This window comes from Papio anubis, chromosome 1, assembly GCF_008728515.1.
Source record: "Papio anubis isolate 15944 chromosome 1, Panubis1.0, whole genome shotgun sequence".
Taxonomy (NCBI): domain Eukaryota; kingdom Metazoa; phylum Chordata; class Mammalia; order Primates; family Cercopithecidae; genus Papio; species Papio anubis.
In genome coordinates, this window is record NC_044976.1 from 52446180 (window position 1) to 52455092 (window position 8913).

An 8913-nucleotide genomic window follows, 5' to 3' on the forward strand; every position below is an offset into this window, starting at 1 on the left:
GAAAATCCTCATACCTCTTTAAAACTATGCTGCCTACCTACATAATGCTTACAAAAATGAATAAATCAGTATTTCTCCAAAACATGTTCTGTGAACCCCTGCCCCAGAGTTTTCTGTGGTATTTGTTAAAATGAAAATTCTTAGACCCCACCCATGTTTATTGAATCAGAATCTCGTATTTATTATTTATTTATTTGATATGGAGTCTTGCTCTGTTGCCCACGCTGGAGTGCAGTGGTGCAATCTCAGCTCACTACAACCCCCGCCTCCTGGGTTCAAGTGATTCTCCTTTCCCTGCCTCCTGAATAGCTGGGATTACAGGTGCCTGCCACCACACCTGGCTAATTTTTGTATTTTTAGTAGATACGGGGTTTCACCATGTTGGGCAAGCTGGTCTCGAACTCCTGACCTCAGGTGATCCTTCCAGTGCAGCCTCCCAAAGTGCTGGGATTACAAGCATGAACCACCGTGCTTGGCCTGAATCAGAATCTTTTAGTTTATGAAAATTACTTAAGAATCTGATATCAGGCCTTTTTTTTTTCCATTTATTCATTTTTTAAAAACTGAGCCATTCATCAGTTTATTTGAACATGTGTCTGTTGGACACTTAACATGTACCAGGTGCTAGCGACTCAGCAATGAACAAGACAAAATACAGTATTTGCCTTTAAAGAGCACAGGGTGAGACAGACACAAAGTTAAGTGAACAGAACAGTCAATCAAGAAGCTAAGTTCACATAGCGATAAGTAAAGAAAATGGAATAGGGTAATGGGATATTGGGAGTTATGGAAAGTTAATTTAAATTTTTAATTAACTTAGGGGGTTACAGAAGGCCTCTCAGGGGAAGTGACGTTTGAGCTGAGAAGTATGATAAGAAGGAGCTGATAATGCACACATCTAGAGGAGAAGGGTCTCAGGGAAGGAAAGAAGAGTGCAAAAGTCAAGGTGGGAAATGTTCGGCACATTCAAGAGACAGAAAGAAAGACAAGTAGAGGGCCTGAGACTGGGCCTCAATCCTTCCCACACTTAAGATCAGGCAGAGAGCAGTAGATGTTGAGGTTGAAGATTAAACCCAGGAGAGCATTTAATATAAACTTAGAAATGTAAATGTTTCAACAAGAAGTGACTAGTGAATGACTATTAGAAGAGGTGAGTTGGAGTTGGTGGCCTTAATTGGGTTGGGTGGAGAGATGAAAGTTAAAAACCTGACTGGATGTAGCTTAAAGAGAATGGGAGACAAGGAAGTAGAGACAAGAACTGCAGAAAATGTTCAGGAAGTTTTACTAGTTAAGGGAGTAAAAATTCAAACTTCTGGTAATAACAGGTCTTGGGGTCAAAAGAAGGTTTTCTTTCATAATTTTTATTCAGACATATTCAAAAGTAGAACAAACCCCCATGTACTCATTATCCATTGTGTTTGGGTGAATAATGGCCCCCAATGTCCACGTCATAATCCACAGAACGTGTGGATATGTTACACAGCAACAGGGACTTTGTGTGTGTGATTAAATTAAGGATCTTGAAGAGAGATTATCCTGGATTATCTAGATGGGTTCAGTATATTCACATAGACCCTTAGGGAGGCGGGAGGATCAAAGTCAATAGTAAATGGGTCAGGAGATGGGCCAGGAGTGGTGGCTCATGCCTGTAACCCCAGTACTTTGGGAGGTCAAGGCAGGAGGATCACTTGAAGCCAGGAGTTAGAGACCAGCCTGGGCAACATAGTGAGATCCCATCTCTACAAAGATAAAAATAAAAAATTTAGCCAGGTGTGGAGGCATGTACCTGTAGTCCCAGCTACTCTGGAGGCTAAGCAGGGAGGATTGCTTCAGTCCAGCAGTTGGAGGCTGCAGTGAGCTATAATTGTGCCACTGCACTCCAGCCTAGACAACAGAGACCTCGTCTCTTTAAAAAAAAAAGGTAGGAGATGTGCTCATATCTGTAATCCCAATGCTTTGAGGGGCCAAGTAGGGAGGATCGCTTAAGGTTAGGAGTTTGAGACCAGCCTGAACAACATAGCAAGACCCTGTTTCTACAAAAAAGAATTTTTTTAATTAACCAAGCATGATGGTGTGCACCTGTGGTGCTAGGTACTCAGGAGGCTGAGGCAGGAGGATCACTTGAGCCCAGGAGTTCAAGGCTGCAGTGAACAATGATCACACCACAGCACTGTAGCCTGGGTGACAGAGTGAGACCTTGTCTCTCCCCGAAAAAAAAAAATAGTAAGAGATACAAAGATGGAAGCAAGAGGTTCAAATGACACACTGAAGAAGCCAAAAGCCAGAAAATGCAGTGGCCTCTAGATCCTAAAAAAGGCAAGGAAATGGATTCTCCCACAAAACCTCTAGGCAGAAGGAAAATGCAGGAGAATGGAAAAGCCCACGGAGTGTTAAAGAGCCAGCCATTAGCTTTTCCAATCATGAAGTGCTTGGGACATTTGGCTTCTTGACAGGTTGTTTTTTTAAGTTAAAAATTCCTTAATATTTTATTCCTGGTACCACTACCACAATTTACAGGGCAATATACCTGATATAATGAAAAGAAAAAGACAAAGCTACAACAGATGAAAGACCTCAGGAATGTACATCTAATTGACACTACATTGCATTAATCAATAGCTGTACTTTGTGCAAACTGTGGCTATGATAGTCCTGAACAAGAAGGGTTTCCTGTTTAAGCTGCAGTAACTTTTCTGACTATGGATCATCGTTCCTTCTGTGGCAGATTTTTACAGTTCCTCTAATGCATTTGGTGTGACTGTCTCAAAGTAACCTGCAGCTTTCCTGACAACTCCTTGCTCTCTCTCCTGCTAAGAGCTGTAGCCCTTTTCTGCTGTTTTTAGAACCTTCTGCTGCCATATCCACCACTTCCACCACCAGATCCATAACCACCACCATAGGGAATGCCCAAGCTTCTTCCACCAAAACTGCCCCCTTTCATGGGTCCATAATTTGAATGCTGTTGTCCACTGTAATTTCCAAAATCATTATAGTTCCCACCACCACCATAGTTACCACCGCCAAAATTTCCTCCTTCATTGTACCCATCATATCCTCCACCACCGCCACCATATCCACCACCTTGGTTTCCACATCCTGGTCCATCATGACCATAGCCCCCTCTACTACTATAACCAGGACCACCGCCATAGTTGCCACCATCACCTCCAGATCCATTATATCTACCATCACCTCCTCCATAACTACCTCTGCTGCCACCACCTCCACCACCATAGCCTCCTCTTCCATCACAGTTTCCACCACGGCCAAAATTACCTCCACCACCTCCAAAGTTTCCTCCACAATAAAATTGCCAGATCCACCTCCACGACCTCCCTGTGATCCAGCAGACTGCATCTCTTGTTTAGAAAGGGCCTTTTGCACTTCACAATTATGCCCATTAATAGTGTGGTATTTCTGAACAACAATTTTATCAACTGTATCATGATCATCAAAAGTTGCAAAAGCAAATCCTCTCTTTTTTCCACTCTGCCCATCTTCCATAACTTCTGTGGTTAATCTTGCCATACTTTCCGAAGTAGTTCTCTCAAATTATATTCTTCTGTGTCTTCTTTAACACCACCAACAAAAATGTTCTTCACTGTTAGACGGGCGCCAGGCTTTACAGAATCCTCTCTGGAAACAGCTCTCTCTGGTTTGACTACACGCTCATCAACCTTGTGTGGTTGAGCACACATTGCTGCATCCACCTCTTCAACACAAGAACAAGTCACAGAACCAAAGCCCCTGGAATGTTTTGTTTGGGGGTCTCTCGTTACCACACAGTCCATGAGTGTGCCCCATTTCTCAAAATGTTCTCTGAAACTATCATCTGTAGTTTCAAAGCTCAGACCACCAATAAACAGTTTTCTCAACTGCTCTGGTTCGTTTGGATCGTGGCCCTCCTCCCTCCAGCAGCGACGGCTAGAGCCAGGCTGGGGTCAACAGGTGGCGGTTTTACCTCCATTTGGAGACCGGACTTGCCTCTTCCAACTCAAGTTCAATATGGGACTGAGAGCTTCTTGACAGGTTTTGCAGAGTTGACTTGCAGATTTTTTTCTGGTTTGAGATTCTCCCTACTCCCTACTCCCTACTCCCTACTCCATTAACACTGAGTTTTAATGTTAAACTTAGCTTTGCTCCTCTGGAATCCTGTAAGTAGACAGAGGTAATAGCAAGTCAAAATAAATAGAATGTCTTACTAGAAGGCCTTGCTCTGTTTCTGATCTCTCCTCTGAAAGTCTTTTTGCAGCTTTGTTTTGGGAGAGCCATGAAGGTGTAGCTTTGGAATAGATTTGTAAGAGAATATTCTGGCAATGGTAAGTGCTACATGACTCCTGGTGAGTAAAGATCAATGGCCCAGCTTTTCTGACCACCTTTAAAATGTATATTTTGCCATATTTTTTATGAGTTATCATGAACCCCAAGTTAGGAGTCCTTAATACACTGGGTGCTGAGCCCTGGCCATACTTGTATTCTCTCAATTGGAGAAGAGAAATTATATCATGGAATTCCTAGGTTGGCCTGACCAGGCCCACTTGGACTTCCTGCTGTTGTGGTTTTCCTCTTGAGTTTCCGTAGTAGAGGTCTCCTCTGCCCCTGCTTCAGCTTCCTGCTCCCAGCAACTGCCTCCTGGCCTCAGCTTTCAAAGATGGTTCTTCAGGCCCAGAAGGATCAGCCTGAGACTGGAATTGGAAAATCCAGGCTCTAGTCCAGATTCTTCCACTTGCCAACAAATCTCTTCCCTTCTCTGGGCTTTGGTTTCTTCAGCCATAAAAAAGAAGACAGCACCTTTCCCCGGCCACCCAACTGACTAGGAAGTGAGGAGCGCCTCTGCCTGGCCACTAACCGTCTGGGAAATGAGGAGCGCAAAAAAAAAAGTCCGGGTATGGTGGCTCACACCTATAATCCCTGCACTTTGGGAAGCCAAGACAAGAGGATCACTTGAGGCCAGGAGTTTGAGACCAGCCTGGCCAACCTAGTGAGGCCCTGTCTCCACACATGCAAAAAAATTATCCAGGTGTGGTGGCACGCTCCTGTAGTTCCAGTTACTCAGAAGGCTGAGGAGAGAGGATTGCTTGAGCCCGGGAGTTTGAGACTACAGTGAGCTAAGAAGGTGCCACTGCGCTCCAGCCTGGGCAACAGAGACCCTGTCTCTTAAAAAATAAATAGGCTGGTTGTAGTGACTCACTCCTGCAATCCCAGCACTTTGGGAGGACAAGGCAGGCAGATCACTTGAGGTCAGGAGTTCGAGACCAGCCTGGGTGAAACCCCATCTCTACTAAAAGTACAAAAATTAGCTGGGTGGGGTGGCACATGCCTGTAATCCCAGCTACTCGAGAGACTGAGGCAGGAGAATTGCTTGAACCTGGGAGGTGGGGTTTGCAGTGAGCCGAGATTGCTCTACTGCACTGCGGCCTGGGCGATAGAGCGAGACTCAGTCTCTAAATAAATAAATAAATAAATAAATTTAATGTAAAGGCAGGGCGTGCTGGCTCATGCCTGTAATCTCAGCACTTCAGGAGGTCAAGGTGAGTGTATCACCTGAGGTCAGGAGTTTGAGACCAGCCTGGCCAACGTGGTGAAACCCCATCTCTACTAAAAATACAAAAAATTAGCCAGGCATGGTGGCAGGTGCCTGTAACCCCAGCTACTCGGGAGGCTGAGGCGGAGGTTGCGGTAAGCCGAGATTGCGCCACTGCACTCCAGTCTGGGCAATAAGAGCAAAGCTCTGTCTCAAAAAAAAAAAAAAACTAAAAAAACTAAAAAAAAGACAATAACAAACTTGCTTGATAGAATTGTTATAGGAATTAAATGATACGATATGGTGAAAGTGCATTAAATTATAAAGTGTAATCCAGAAGTTATCTAATTATATTTATTCCTTAGTGGAATCTTTGAATATTCTCATAGCTCTTCATTTTACAAATGGAGAAGCTGAGGCTCAGAGATAAGTTTACTCATTGTGATAGTTCATCTTATGTGTCCAGTTGGCTAGGATACAGTGCCCAGTTGTTTCGTCAAACACCAGTCCAAAATGCTGCTGTGAAAGTATTTTTCAGATGAGCTTAACTTTTAAACCAGTGGACTTTGAGTAAAGCAGATTACCCTCCAAAATATGGGAGTCATCCAGTCCGTTGAGTATCTTAAGAGAAAAGACAGGTCCCCTAAAGAAGAAGGAATTCTGCCTCCTGACTGCCTTTGAATTCAAGACTTCAGCAACAACTCCTGCTGGAATTGCCATCCGATTGACCTGGCCTGCAGATTTCAGACTTGCTAGGCCCCCACAACTGCATGGGTCAATTCCTTAAAATAAATGTCTCTCTCCCTACCTCTCTCTATGTATATATTTAGATATAGATTATAGATAGGTTATAGATCTAGGTACATATACACAGATACTCTCTATTGATTCTGTTTCTCTGAATAATCCTTACTGATGTATTCATCCTGTCCCTCATGAAGCAAATAATTATTAGGCACCTACTGTGGGCTCTGTTAGGCAAAGCAAATAAGACAGGGTCTCTGCCCTCAGGCAGGGAATAGACAAGTGACTTCCCACATACAATGTAGCGTGGGACCAGTGCTGTGTGTGGGCTGTGCTTTGGGAACTGTGGATCCACAGTGGAGGAATATTAAAATGGGTAACAGAGCTGTGAGGCAGGACGTACTTCCCAAGATAGTGATGCCTGAGTGAGTTTTGAAGGATGAATATGGATTAGCAAAGCCAAGAAGAGAGGGGCCAGACACTTCAGGCCCAGGAGTATGGGAAGCAGGGACAGCATCTCTGCACATGAGACCCTCGGGAGTTCCAGGTGGCTGGAGCTGAGGGGTGTTGGAGAGAGCTGAGCAGTGAAGCAAGAGCAGTAGCAGGGGACCCCTTTTAGAGATGCCCTTTATCCTGGAAGTCACAGGGAGCCCTCAAGGACTCCAAGCAGGGGAGACAGGGAACTGTGTTTCAGAAGAGTGCCTCTGCTACCAGGTGGAAGCTGACCTGGAGGGGACCTGTGAGGAGCCAGTTGAGGTCTGATGTGAGGCAGAGGATGGAGGAGGGATGGCAATGACAGGTGACCATTCCCTCAGCATGTGGCCGAGCTCCTGTTACCAGTGAGGCCCTCTGCTCAGTGATGAAGCTCCATAATAAACAACACGGACTCTGCTTCTAGGGAGCTTGGTGATGGAACAAAGGGGCCTTGGCATTGACTATTGATCTGTTCATCTGAGGGTCAAGAGAGCTATGGGTCAGAGAGAGATTGGGAAGAAGCTAGGGTGAAACTAAAATCAGGGAGGAAAAATAGGCTTTGTGTTAAGAACCTGGAATTGTAGGCAAAATATTGCGCGTTTGGTTGGTTTTTTCCCCCACTCTGTAGAGAGGATCTACAGTCATTATCACATTCTCAAAGGGGAGAAAATATCCCCTCCAAGTTAGGAAACACTGAAATAGAATGCAGTGAGCAGATGGCGGAGGGTGGAGCCCCTGGGAATGGCAATATTGAAAGGGTGGCAGGCAGCGCACAGTGGCTCACGCCTGCAATCCCAGCACTTTGGGAGGCTGAGGTGGAGGGATCATTTGAGCCAGGAGTTCGAGACCAGCTTGGGCGACATGGTGAAACCTCATCTCTACAAAAAATACAAAAATTAGCTGGGTGTGATGGTGAGCGCCTGTAGTCCCAGCTACTCGGGAAGCTGAGGTGGGAGGATCACCTGAGCCCTGGAGGTCGAGACTGCAGTGAGCCGTGATCGCACCGCTACATTCCAGCTTGGGTGACAGAGTGACACCCTATCTTAAAAAAAAAATGAGGCAAAGGACAAGGCAACTGAGAAGAAATGTGCAAAGAAAGAGGAAACAGGACAGTGTAGCCTTATGGAAACCTGGAGAGGGGAGCGTCCCAAGAAGCCAAGGACTGCTCAGCACCGCCTCCTGGTCCAGAGCAGGTAAAGGAGACCCGCAGACACCAGTCATTTGATTTGGAGTTGAAGAGGTGGGCAGAGAAGAACCTCCCAGAGAAGAAAGCCGTTTTAATATCAGGAAGCCCGTAGCACGACACACGTTCATATGCTACAAGGAGCAAGCCAGGAGAATGAGAGCGGTCTCTGGCCACCAAGCTCCAGGCTGCATCAGTCCTTGCCCTTTGGGAAAGCGGTGGCCCCCAAGGAGCAAACGGAAACCAAGTGATAAGTGAATGATAGCAGCCACATGCAGCTGTTTAGGGAGGTTTGCTCAGGTGCTTGAAAACCTGGATCCCAGGAGGAACAGCCAAATCCCAGTCCCAAGCCAAAGAGCTTGGGACTCTGCAACTTGAGAGGCCTCGGGGAGATGATCAACTGTTTTCAGAGGAAGGGCTTTCCTAGGGCAGAGGGAACAGGTATGTTTTCTGGATCCAGGACTAATTAAAGCAAGACAGAGTGGATTCAGTAGCAGAGGGAATTTTCTAAAATCCCAGCAGCCAAGAGGAGTAGCAAGGCCCTTGTGTTCAGAAGTGTGCAGAGGCTGGGTGATTATTTGGCAGGGCTGGCACACAGATGATCCAAACCTCAGGTCAGGGTTGGATTCCATGACCTTTAAGGTCCCTTCCAGACTTAGGAATATCTAACACTTATCAGATTTCTTTGTCATCTTGAAGGGTTTTGGAAAATGGTCAAAAAGACTATTGTGATGCATTTTATTTTTAAAAAATCATGCTACATAAGGCTCATGAGGTTAGGGGTAGAAAGGGATAGTGTGGCTTAAAAAAATAGCACATCTAGCAAGTATTATATCTCTTAAGAAGGAAATCATTGACTAGGGTTTGGATCAGTGGTTCCCAAAGGTCACTTGAGGGCAGATAACCTCCACCCCGCTATTTTAACTCTAAGAGCCCAGGTTGGACCCAAGTTGGACCCAGGAATCTATGTTTTAAATAAGCAACAGTG

General features: G+C 45.4%; 1 pseudogene across 1 annotated transcript; it reads right to left on the reverse strand.

Moving 5' to 3' along the window:
• Positions 1-2470: 2470 nt before the first annotated feature.
• On the reverse strand, positions 2471-3967 carry LOC116275925 (annotated as a pseudogene). The gene has a single exon (XR_004185368.1). The product of XR_004185368.1 is annotated as a heterogeneous nuclear ribonucleoprotein A3 pseudogene (transcript).
• Between the last annotated feature and the right edge of the window lie 4946 nt (positions 3968-8913).